The following is a 12735-nucleotide window of genomic DNA, read 5'->3' on the forward strand; positions in this document are numbered from 1 at the left end:
GCGTTTCTGTTTGTTTGCTGACTGGATCCGAGGCGACCCCGGTTCCGTCCATATACTGAGAAGGGCACCGGTGGCCGTGCCCCTTCCACTATTGTAGGGGTTTCAGTGGTCATCCGCCTTAGGTACGCAAGCATGTCTCGATCCACCATCTGGATCTGGACATGTGCTTAGCAGCTTAGGGAGAGCTTTTAGGGTCTGACAGGGGTCACCCTTTATCCTCCCTAGTTTGGGTCCGGTCAGTTGCTATTCACTGTGTAGGCTCTTGTTGCTCACAGCCGTGACACTGAGCCATTAGCAGAGTGTCAGCATACAGCTGACACTCTGCTTGAAAAGACCGACATCGGTGCTGGCACCGATGTCGGCCATTTAACCCCTTACATGCTGCGGTCTATAGGGACAGCAGGAAAGTTGGGTGGTATTATATCATATAATGCCCCATGTTCTTGTCTAAATATGCTGAACACCGCCAGAACCTACCCGATACCATTCACTATAATGGGTCTGTTGGGTTCCGGCACGAGTACTGCCATTTTGTACAACAAAATACTGCTGCATGAGGTGGGGCAGGGGCGAAGTTAGGGAGGGTAGTAAGAGGAGCCAGGGCGCATAGTGGTAGGGGAAGGGGCATGGGGGACCAATTTAAATTCTTGCTATGGGGCCCAATGATTTCTGTGTAGGCCCCTGGTCTTGTTCTATAGTTTTCAAGGGTGGTTTGTAGTTGTGAGAATAAAGCATTGACCGGGTATTGTATCTCATTTTCTTGCCAGTCTAAATGAAAGGTAGATTTAATTGAGTGAAGAGTCTCTTGGAGGAGATTCAGAGCCAGCACCTGGGACTTGGATACATTAATCTTATAATATGACAGAGAGCCAGAAATAATATCTAAAGCAAGCTGTAGCAAGCTAGTTGGTTCCGTTAGAGTAAGAATGATATTGTCCGCATATAATGATATAAGGTGTTGTCTACCTCTTTTACAGTCAGGTCCATAAATATTGGGACATCGACACAATTCTAACATTTTTGGCTCTATACACCACAATGGATTTGAAATGAAACAAACAAGATGTACTTTTATTGCAGACTGCCAGCTTTAATTTCAGGTGAACGGTGTAGGAATTACAACAGTTTGCATATGTGCCTCCCACTTGTTAAGGGACCAAAAGTAATGGGACAATTGGCTTCTCAGCTGTTCCAGGGCCAGGTGTGTGTTATTCTCTCGTTATTCCAATTACAATGAGCAGATAAAAGGTCCAGAGTTCAAGTGTGCTATTTGCATTTGGAATTTGTTGCTGTCAACTCTCAAGATTAGATCCAAAGAGCTGTCACTATCAGTGAAGCAAGCCACCCATTAGGCTGAAAAAACAAAACAAACCCATCAGAGAGATAGCAAAAACATTAGGCGTGGCCAAAACAACTGTTCGGTGCATTCCTTCTTTTTAAGAATGTTCCAATGAGCTCAGCAACACCAAAAGACCCGGAAGACCACGGAAAACTGTGGTGGATGACCGAATAATTCTTTCCCTGGTGATGAAAACACCCTTCACAACAGTTGGCCAGATCAGGAACACTCTCCAGGAGGTAGGCGTATGTGTGTCAAAGTCAACAATCAAGAGAAGACTTCACCAGAGTGAATACAGAGGGTTCACCACAAGATGTAAACCATTGGTGAGCCTCAAACACAGGAAGGCCAGATTAGAGTTTGCCAAATGACATCTAAAAAAGCCTTCACAGTTCTGGAACAACATCCTGTGGACAGATGAGACTAAGATCAACTTGTACCACAGTGATGGGAAGAGAAGAGTATGGCGAAGGAAAGGAACTGCTCATGATCCTAAGCATACCACCTCATCAGTGAAGCATGGTGGTGGTAGTGTCATGGCGTGGTAGTGTCATAGGTTTCAGGGCATCACTGGTACGTATATTACTTTTTGGCACTGCTCAATTGCCTTTGTGCCGAGTTAACTTTGATATTGGGATCTTATACCACGCCAGTCAGCATGTGAGCTACCACTCGCGACACTATCTGTATTGCTGCTTTACTTTTCTAGATTATTGTCTTCAATCATGTGTTGTAATTATTTGTATTTAATTATTTAATAAAGCTTTATATATTTTGTGTAGGTGTGTCCCTACGGGGTTTCTTTCGGGTTTCTAGATTATATACAATGGTCAGCTATGCAAATACAGGTGATGGTACAGTGAGAGTTAACAGATAAAAGTCAGTTACCAGATACATATGAGGTCCATTAAAGTTGTAATCTTGTAGAATTCTTGGATCATGTCACATGAGAGGCAGTGAGGACAGCGCGTTTCTAGGTCTCTCCAAACATGACACCCCGTGACCTCCCTTCAAAGAAAGACAATCACCTCTGTCCTGCACAGGCATTTAAAACTTTAGGTGGTCACCAAAACCCCCCCCCCCCCCCCCATGAGGATCCCACTCTCCCTCTTTTTTGCTTGGCAGCCAGAGATCCAAAAACCCATTATGGATCTAGCTCCTCACCGGAAGGAGTTCTCCATATCTCCCCGTCCCTATGTCCCACAGGCAAACGAAGACCGGGAGAACGTCCGTCTTGGTCCCAGGGTCTCAAAGACGTCAACAGTTTATTTATGAAATGTACAGGTAGTTCATAATTTCTTATGAACTCCTGGTTCCATGATGTCTGGGGAGTTTCTTTATAGTTGTTGACCAACTCAGCCCCCATCAGTGGAGCTGAGCTGCCAGCTTGTCTGAGCCAAGTAGGACATGTAAACACAGGGTCTGCTTTGAAGCAGGGCCACCTTTGGAGCCTGTTTCCTCTGCCAATTTCCTTCACCTGAGCAAATGGGCAGGCTATTCCATATATATTCAAATTCTTTATCAGAAATATATTTTTAATGCGCTTAGTTTTATTTTAAATATCTAATTAATTGAGAAACAAAGTCATCTGAATCAAAAGGTAGGCAATCTTTATTTCCTGCCGACAACCAACCAGTGAGACATCCAAATAACACACACATCATTTTTACTTCTTGTGCAACCCAACAAATTTTTGCTATTGTTTTACATGTCACATAGGGGTTCTTTATTAATATGTTTTTAGAGATTTTTTAAAATCTTTTTTAGTTTTATTTGGGGGGAAAAAGTCGTTTTACTTCAAACTCCAGCTGCTTATTCTTTAAATATGCAAATTGACACCAAAATAAATGGTCAAACTTGGTTCCATGTTTTAGTCATTTTAATAGTTTTTTTTGTTTCATGTGAAAAGGCTGACTACGCTGACGGTTTCAGCAGGTGTGGACTGTTTTTCTATTTTATTCTCACTTGTATTTTATGATATATATTGATACTTTTAAAATACATTTTGGCAGTTGGGTCATTTACGCATTTATTTATTTTTTGCAATTTTCTTTATAACTGGGGCGTCCAAATGTGGCAAGTGAAGCTTGTGCGGCATAACGGCCCTGCCTGGCAAGGTAGAAACCACTATGTGCACAAAACAAGCAATCACCGACAGAATATATTAAGGGGCAGCGTCCAAAACCATCCATAAGAACAATAAAGGATCACTACCACCCCTCTCTCCATCCAAGGTATCGTCATTACTTCTAGAAGTACAGATGTAGCAGGGTTAACACACAAACTCTTAACTCAAATTTCCTAACTGAAAATAATCACAAATGCAACATATCCAATGAATATATTATATGTCATGTCATCTTCAATTATAAAACTAAACAATTCAGAGCTGGTGGGACATACAATAAAAAATAATCAAAGATTCCCCCGCTGGCCAATTCATGTGAGATGAGTGAAGCACATGACTTCTACAAATACAGGGGTGGCGGAGACCCCACTTGTTGGATTTATCTACAGGTACATTTTGTTCAGGGTCTACAGATTAACATGGTATACCTTTTAGGAGGGCGAGTAATGGCTTCTATGTAATTAGGCAATCCTAGCCGGGGTCACTTTTTGGGAGAACTTGCACATTACTGATGAAATGTGCCCAGTAAGATCAGAGATGACAGGTTTTTTTTATGTTACAAATACTTATAGGGGTAGAACAGACCGGGGCTGGAATAGGCAGATTGTTATCCTTTAATATCAGGCCCTGGTTCTGCGCTTCACCAGATATGGTTGAAAGATACACTACTCCCATAGATTTACGATGTGTCACGCAGAAAGGCTTACTCTTATCAGTAGTGGCTCCCCTCCCTATTAATACCCCTGTGCTGTCCCATGCTCAGTTAGAGGTAAGGTGGAGCGTTCTTAAAAATTATTTTATGGATTTAGGGGAGATCTAATAACTCTCTCCCATCATCTATTTATCCCCAGGACTGTGACGAGGGGACATCCACTGCGTCTGGAGGAAAGGTTTGTACATAAACATAGAAGAGGATTCTTTACAGTAAGAGCAGTGAGACTATGGAACTCTCTGCCTGAGGAGGTGGTGATGGTGAGTTCAGTAAAAGAGTTGAAAAGGGGCCTGGATGTATTTCTGGAGTGTAATAATATTACAGGCTATAGTTACTAGAGAGGGGTCGTTGATCCAGGGAGTTATTCTGATTACCTGATTGGAGTCGGGAACACATTTTTCCCCCTAAAGTGAGGGAAAATTGGCTTCTACCTCACAGGCCTTCCTCTGGATCAACTTGCAGGATAACAGGCTGAACTGGATGGACAAAAGTCTTTTTTCAGCCTTATAAACTATGTTACATCCTGTCATTCCACTTGACTACAAATAACTGGCCATTTACAAGTGTGAATGATGCCCCTTTTTCCACATGTCTAGACACCAGCTCTTGTGGAAATCCAGCTCTATTTTTTGGACTTTCACACAGGCCTTTTTTGGACTTTCACACATATATATATAAAAATTAGTTTCACTTTTAACTGGATTTGTCCTTTGATTGCCAATATTCATTCACTACAGGAGACTATGTTTGTTTGGGGAGGTCTCACAGTGGTCCCAATCATCGCTCCAAGCCCTCAGCTACCTCTGGAAACTGAAAGCAAGGCGCTGTTTTATCTCCCTGTAAAAAGGAGGATCTGAAGGAATAAAGTAAGTTAGTGACCACCATAAAACCACATAAAGGAGGAGGTCACTAACGGGCTAAGCATGAAGGTGGCTTCTTTTATATGTGGGTTTTTAGATGATTAACAAGAGATATTTTATGGTTGAAACACATATCACATTCTGAACATGAAAAAGGCTTCTCACCTGTGTGAATTCTCTCATGTGAAACAAGAGCTGATTTCTGCTTAAAACATTTCCCACATTCTGAACATGAAAATGGCTTCTCCCCTGTGTGAATTCTCTGATGTATAACAAAATCTGATTTCTGGTTAAAATATTTCCCACATTCTGAACATGAAAATGGCTTCTGCCCTGTGTGATTTCTCTGATGTATAACTAATTCTGGTTTACTCTTAAAACATTTGCCACATTCTGAACATGAAAATAGCTTCTCTCCTGTGTGAATTTTCTGATGTATAAGAAGATATGATTTTTGGTTAAAACATTTCCCACATTCTGAACATGCAAATGGCTTCTGCCCTGTGTGAATTCTCTGATGTACAACAAGAGACGATTTCTGGCTAAAACATTTCCCACATTCTGAACATGAAAATGGCTTCTCCCCTGTGTGATTTCTCTGATGTGTAACTAATTCTGCTTTAATCTTAAAACATTTCCCACATTCTGAACATGAAAATAGCTTCTCTCCTGTGTGAGTTCTCTGATGTAGAACTAGCTCTGATTTACGGTTAAAACATTTCCCACATTCTGAACATAAAAATGGCTTCTCCCCTGTGTGAATTCTCTGATGTATAACTAGATCTGATTTCTGATTAAAACATTTTCCACATTCTGAACATGAAAATAGCTTCTCTCCTGTGTGAATTCTCTGATGTATAACAAGATATGATTTATAGTTAAAACATTTCCCACATTCTGAACATGAAAATGGATTCTCCCCTGTGTGAATTCTCTGATGTATAACTAGATCTGATTTCTGGTTAAAACATTTTCCACATTCTGAACATGAAAATGGCTTCTCCCCTGTGTGATTTCTCTGATGTATAACAAGACCTGATTTACGGGTAAAACATTTCCCACATTCTGAACATGAAAATGGCTTCTCCCCTGTGTGAACTATTTGATGTCTATCAAGACCTGATTTAGTCTTCAAACATTTCCCACATTCTGAACATGAAAATGGCTCCTCTTTTAAGTGAGCTGTTTGATGTTTAGCTCTTCTTCTGTGACTTTTATTCTGTGTTACAGTCTGCGATGAATCAGAAGATCGGACCTGTTTAAAAGAATCAAATGATGCATTGTTGCTGTGATTGGATGAGGGTAAATCTTGGCTATTGGCATGCTCTTCAAATGTATCTCGTGTGATACCACAATCATCTACTTGAAAATCTGCAGATACCTTATGTTTCTCTAAGTTCCTGGTACAGTCATCTGCCAAGAACAAAACACATTTTATTATTGATGAATAACATTAAAATTGTATTGAAGTTTTATAACTTTTCCAATAGAAAATCCACAGAAAGTATAAAGCATGGCACATAATTAGAATATCAACTGACTAAAACAGTGGTGGCCAAACAGACCACAATCTAATAGTAGATCAATGGGCAAAACTAGAAAACGCTGGCTCCCACCTTGAACAACTTCCCTGCAACCCCCACCCAATTAGTAATTTAAAAGATATATAAATAAAATATTTACTAGCGCTGGACAAGAGGCGACAAATCCCCTCTTAGCGTCCCACACAATAGTTATCTCCCCTCAGTGTCCCTTTCACAGTGGAATTCCCTTAGTGCCCTCTTCACAGTACTGATGCTCCCTAAGTGCCCCCACTCAGTAAAATGTCCTCTTGCTGTCTCTAAACAGTAGTTATGCCCCCTAAGTGCCCCTACACAGTAGTTATGCCCCCTTTGTGCGCCCCCTGCAGTTGTGCTGTCCCTTAGTGTCCCCTTTACATCAGTGAAGCTCCTATACTGTGAATAAAGTTAAAGAAATACCGAGCACATCATGATCTTCCCAGCAGCAGGCAAATATCTGGTGGTCAGTGGTGGACACACTCAGTTTTTTCATGGCCACTTTTTAACCATTTTTTCAGGATGATTTTTTTTATTTAATTACCAACCCGTGCAATATACATAATGTCCCCCATAGCGGCCCCAGTTAGTAATAGTGTTCCCCAGGGTGGCCCCCATCAGTAATAATTATGATGTTAATAATGTGCAGGGTTTTGTTTTTATGGGGGGGGGGGGGAAATTACTCCTCTCATCCACTTGCACATGTAGAGAAAAGTCGCTCTTCGGTTGGTGCTAAAATGACCTACACTCTCAGTGGGATGATGTCACCATGCGCTCCTAAGCAATAATGCTGGGAGAGCATGGTGATGTCATCACGTTGGTAGCACAGGTCCTTCAGCACCAAGAGAGACTGCCTTGTGTGTGCAAGCAGATAAGGCAATGTATTTTTATTTTAACCCGTAAAAGGCTATTTTCCACTAGTGTAACCATTTTAAACGACCATTACATGGATGCACTCCTGTCTAAATGACCATTAACCGCCTCCGGACCGCCTAACGCAGGATCGCGTTCCGGAGGCGGCTCACTCAGGCACAGTCATGCATCTATGCGTCATCTCGCGAGACGCGAGATTACGCTCACAGCCAGCCCGCGCATGCGCATCGTGGGCCGGCAAAAGTTACAGGACAAGTTCGTCATCAGCCTGCCAGCCAATGATTGTCGCTGGCAGGCTGATGATTTTAAAAAAAAAACAAATCAGAAGCCAGTTAACACATTACATTTATAAATATAATGTGTTAAATGGCTTCTGTGCTCCTCTGCTGGTCCCTTTCGTTGGTTGGTTCCAGCAGAGGAGCACAGCTCACAGTGGAGTACACAAGACACAACACTTAGCCCCTTGATCACCCCTTGATCGCCCCTGTCAATCACCTAGTGAAAGGGAAAAAAGTGATCAGTGTAAACTGACACTTTTGTTTCCACTGGTATTGACAGTTAGGTTTTAGGATAGTTTAGGCCCCTTGGTTAGGTAAATAGCGATCGTTTAGCACCCAGCCCACCGCAGTCACTGATTAGCGTATCGCTAATCAGCATTTGTACTTTTATAGTTTCTGTAAGTGATCAGAACTAATCACAGTCAGATCTATAATAGTATTAGTGTCACCTTAGCTCGCCCTCCACCCAAAACGCAGTGTTTGCCCGATCAGACCTGATCGGTCGCCCACACGTGCGTTCACCCACGCCCGCCCCGCCGCAGTGACAAAATTATTATTATTTTTTTTTTTTAGCACTGCACAATCACTTTACAAGCGCTGCGGCGATAAAAAAAATCAGTTTTGATATTTTTTTATCAATCGCAGCGGCTTCCGGTACTTTGCTAGCCTCCCATTTCTAAGACAGGCTTGTTTTTTTTTCTTGGGAAGTCTCAGGGAATACCCCCTAAATGTTCTTCTTCTTCTTCATCTTCTGAAGAGGCCTACAGGCTTCTGACCCAGTCGGATGAGGAATGGGAACCCTCATCTGACAAATCCAGCGGGTCAGAATATGAACCTGTAGAAAGCAGTGGCAGTCTGACCCAAAGTTCGGACGAGGAGGTTGAGGTCCCTGATACCACCAGGCGTACCCGGCCCCGTGTTGCTAGACCACAGGTTGCGCAGGATCCGCTTCAAGGGCAGCAGAGTGGGGCTGGCGCTGTCGGATTACGTGGTGAGGCATACAACAGCAGCGCAGTCCATTCTGGACCTAGTACCAGCACTGCCGTAGAACATGGTGAAGTGGCGAGCACCAGAAGGGCAGTTCAAGCTGGTACGGTGGCACGTGCAGTAGTTCCCCCGTCGCAGCCACCGCACAGACAGGCCCGTAGAGCCCCTGAGGTGCTGGCAAACCCTGATTGGCAGCCCCCAACTTCAGCCGCACCAGTTAGTTCCCCCTTTCACCGCCCAGTCTGGAGTTCGGGTTGAGACAGCTCAGATCGGTTCGGCACTGGGATTTTTTGAGCTGTTCTTGACTGCGGAGCTCTTGGACTTAGTCGTGGCAGAAACAAATCGGTATGCCACTCAATTTATATCCGCCAACCCGGGAAGCTTTTATGCCCAGCCTTTCCGGTGGAAACCAGTCCAAGTTTCCGAAATTAAAACTTTTCTGGGCCTTCTCCTCAACATGGGCCTAACCAAAAAGCATGAATTGCGGTCATATTGGTCCACGAACCCAATTCATCACATGCCCATGTTCTCTGCTGCCATGTCCAGGGCACGATTTGAGGCCATCCTGCGTTTCCTGCACTTTAGCGACAACAGCACCGCTCGTCCCAGAGGCCACCCAGCTTTTGACCGGCTCCGCAAAATTCGGCCCCTCATAGACCACTTTAACACCAAATTTGCAGATTTGCATACCCCTGAGCAAAACATCTGCGTAGACGAGTCCCTTATACATTTTACCGGGCGCCTTGGCTTCAAACAATACATCCCAAGCAAGCGCGCCCGGTATGGGGTCAAATTGTATAAGCTCTGTGAAAGGCCACAGGCTATACCCACAAATTTCAGATCTATGAGGGTAAAGATCAGACCCTGGAGCCGGTCTGTTGCCCTGACTACCTGGGGAGCAGTGGGAAGACAGTCTGGGACTTGGTGTCACCCTTATTTGGCAAGGGGTACCATCTTTATGTGGACAATTTCTACACAAGTGTGCCCCTCTTCAGGCATTTGTTCCTAGAACAGATTGGCTGCTGTGGCACCGCGCAACCTAGTCGTCGGGGCTTCCCCCAACGGCTCGTTACCACCTGTCTTGCAAGGGGGGAGAGGGCTGCCTTGTGTAACGAAGAACTGCTCGCGGTGAAATGGAGAGACCAGCGTGACGTTTACATGCTCTCCTCCATTCACGCAGACTCGAAAATACAAATTGAACGAGCAACCAGTGTCTTTGAAAAGCCCCTTACGGTCCACGACTATAATTCGCTCATGGGAGGGGTGGACTTCAATGACCAGATGTTGGCTCCTTATTTAGCGTCCCGCCGCACCAGACGCTGGTATAAGAAGGTGTCTGTATATTTAATTCAATTGGCTGTAAATAATAGTTTTGTTCTCTACAGTAAGGCTGGGAGAACAAGATCCTTCCTCAAATTTCAGGAAGAGATCATCGAGAACCTCCTGTATCCAGGAGGTTCCGTGCCCCATCCACCAGTGTAGCGAGCCGTCTACACGAGCGACATTTCCCCAATGTCGTTGCTGGTACCTCAACCCAAGCGTCACCCCGAAAAAGATGTCGTGTCTGTAGCAGGAGTGGAATAAGGCATGACAACCGCTATTTCTGTCCTGACTGCCCTGACCACCCTGCCCTATGCTTAGGGGAGTGTTTCCGGAAGTACCACTCACAGGTATACTATTAGCATAGGGATTGCATTTCAAAGGAAAGGCACACAGGGCTCTTAGGGCCCTTTCACTCACAGCTGCTGCAAACCTCTCCTTTCACCTGGGACAAAGTGCATAATGTACTTCGCCACATCTCTGGGCAATTTGCGCTTTGCACATTGTCCCATGGGGAAGGATAGGTTTGTCCTCTAAAAAAGTAAAAAAATAAATAAAATAAAAAAACACCGGTAAGCAAAAAAGTTTATGTTCTGTTCAAAAAGTTAAATAAAGTTTATAAAAGTTAATGTTCCGTTCAAATGTTATTATAATGTTAATAAATTTATTACGTTGCGGCCTGTTTTTTTCTTTTTACCTTCTAGGTGGACCAACCGATGAACCAGCTGCAGCACTGATGTGCATTCTGACAGAAGCATTGCGCTGCTGTCAGATTACACAAAAGTTGGTGTATGCGGCACCGCAATACAAGATTTCTCCTCTGCAGTAAAAGATACGTTTGCCGAGGCATTTGAGCTGAGGGGGCGGTGGTGTTCATATGCTTTGGCAAACACTTTGTATATAAAAAAAAATAATAATAAAATACCGGCAACGATTTATTCATCCACATCGATTGATGTGAATGGAGAAATCGGGTTTGCCAGGGCATATGAGCTAAGTGGGTTTGGATGTTGGGCGGAGCTCCTATGTCCTGGCTGACGCCTTACCCTCCATTTTTTTATTTTTTTGGCAGAGATTTTTTCATCCACATTGATCGATGCAAATGAAGAAATCTGTATGCTCAATATAAGGAGAATAGCAGAAACTCCTAATGCTGGCCATAAATGTAATGATTGCGGAGACCCTCAAATGCCAGGGCAGTACAAACACCCCACAAATGACCCCATTTTGGAAAGAAGACACCCCAAGGTATTCGCTGAGGGGCATATTGAGTCCATGAAAGATTGAAATTTTTGTCCCAAGTTAGCGGAAAAGGAGACTTTGTGAGAAAAAAGAAATAATCAATTTCCGCTAACTTGTGTAAAAAAAATAAAAAATCTTCTATGAACTCGCCATGCCCCTCATGGAATACCTTGGGGCGTCTTCTTTCCAAAATGGGGTCAGATGTGGGGTATTTATACTGCCCTGGCATTTTAGGGGCCCTAAAGCGTGAGTAGAAGTCTGGAATCCAAATGTCTAAAAGTGCCCTCCTAAAAGGAATTTAGGCCCCTTTGCCCACCTAGGCTGCAAAAAAGTGTCACATGTGGTATCGCCGTACTCAGGAGAAGTAGGGCAATGTGTTTTGGGGTGTCTTTTTACATATACCCATGCTGGGTGAGATAAATATCTCTGTCAAATGCCAACTTTGTATAAAATAAATGGAAAAGTTGTCTTTTAGAGAGATATTTCTCTCACCCAGCATGGGTATATGTAAAAAGACACCCCAAAACACATTGCCCTACTTCTCCTGAGTACGGCGATACAACATGTGTGACACTTTTTTGCTGCCTAGGTGGGCATAGGGGCACAAATTCCAAAGAGCACCTTTAGGATTTCACAGGGCATTTTTTACACATTTTGATTTCAAACTACTTCTCACACATTAGGGCCCCTAAAATGCCAGGGCAGTATAACTACCCCACAAGTGACCCCATTTTGGAAAGAAGACACCCCAAGGTATTCCATGATGGGCATAGTGAGTTCATGGAAGTTTTTATTTTTTGTCATAAGTTAGTGGAATATGAGACTTTGTAAGAAAAAAATAAAAATCATTTTCCGCTAACTTGTGACAAAAAATAAAAACTTCTATGAACTCACTATGCCCATCAGCTAATACCTTAGGGTGTCTACTTTCTGAAATGGGGTCATTTGTGGGGCTTTTCTACTGTCTGGGCATTGTAGAACCTCAGGAAACATGACAGGTGCTCAGAAAGTCAGAGCTGCTTCAAAATGCAGAAATTCACATTTTTGTACCATAGTTTGTAAACGCTATAACTTTTACCCAAACCATTTTTTTTTTTTACCCAAACATTTTTTTTTTATCAAAGACATGTTGAACAATACATTTAGGGAAAAATTTATATAGAAATGTAGTTTTATTTCAAAAATTTTACAACTGAAAGTGAAAAATGTCATTTTTTTGCAAAAATTTAGGTCAATTTCGATTAATAACAAAAAAAAGAAAAAATTTCAGCAGCAATGAAATACCACCAAAAGAAAGCTCTATTAGTGAGAAGAAAAGGAGGTAAAATTCATTTGGGTGGTAAGTTGTATGACCGAGCAATAAACCGTGAAAGTAGTGTAGTGCAGAATTGGAAAAAGTGGTCTGGTCATTAAGGGTGTTTAAGCTAGGGGGGCTGAAGT

The 12735-nt window shown here is 42.9% G+C and overlaps 1 pseudogene; it reads right to left on the reverse strand.

Moving 5' to 3' along the window:
- LOC122940399 overlaps positions 1–12735 on the reverse strand; it is a 130922-nt pseudogene that overhangs the window by 113189 nt on the left and 4998 nt on the right.

Source organism: Bufo gargarizans, chromosome 6, assembly GCF_014858855.1.
Source record: "Bufo gargarizans isolate SCDJY-AF-19 chromosome 6, ASM1485885v1, whole genome shotgun sequence".
Lineage (NCBI taxonomy): Eukaryota > Metazoa > Chordata > Amphibia > Anura > Bufonidae > Bufo > Bufo gargarizans.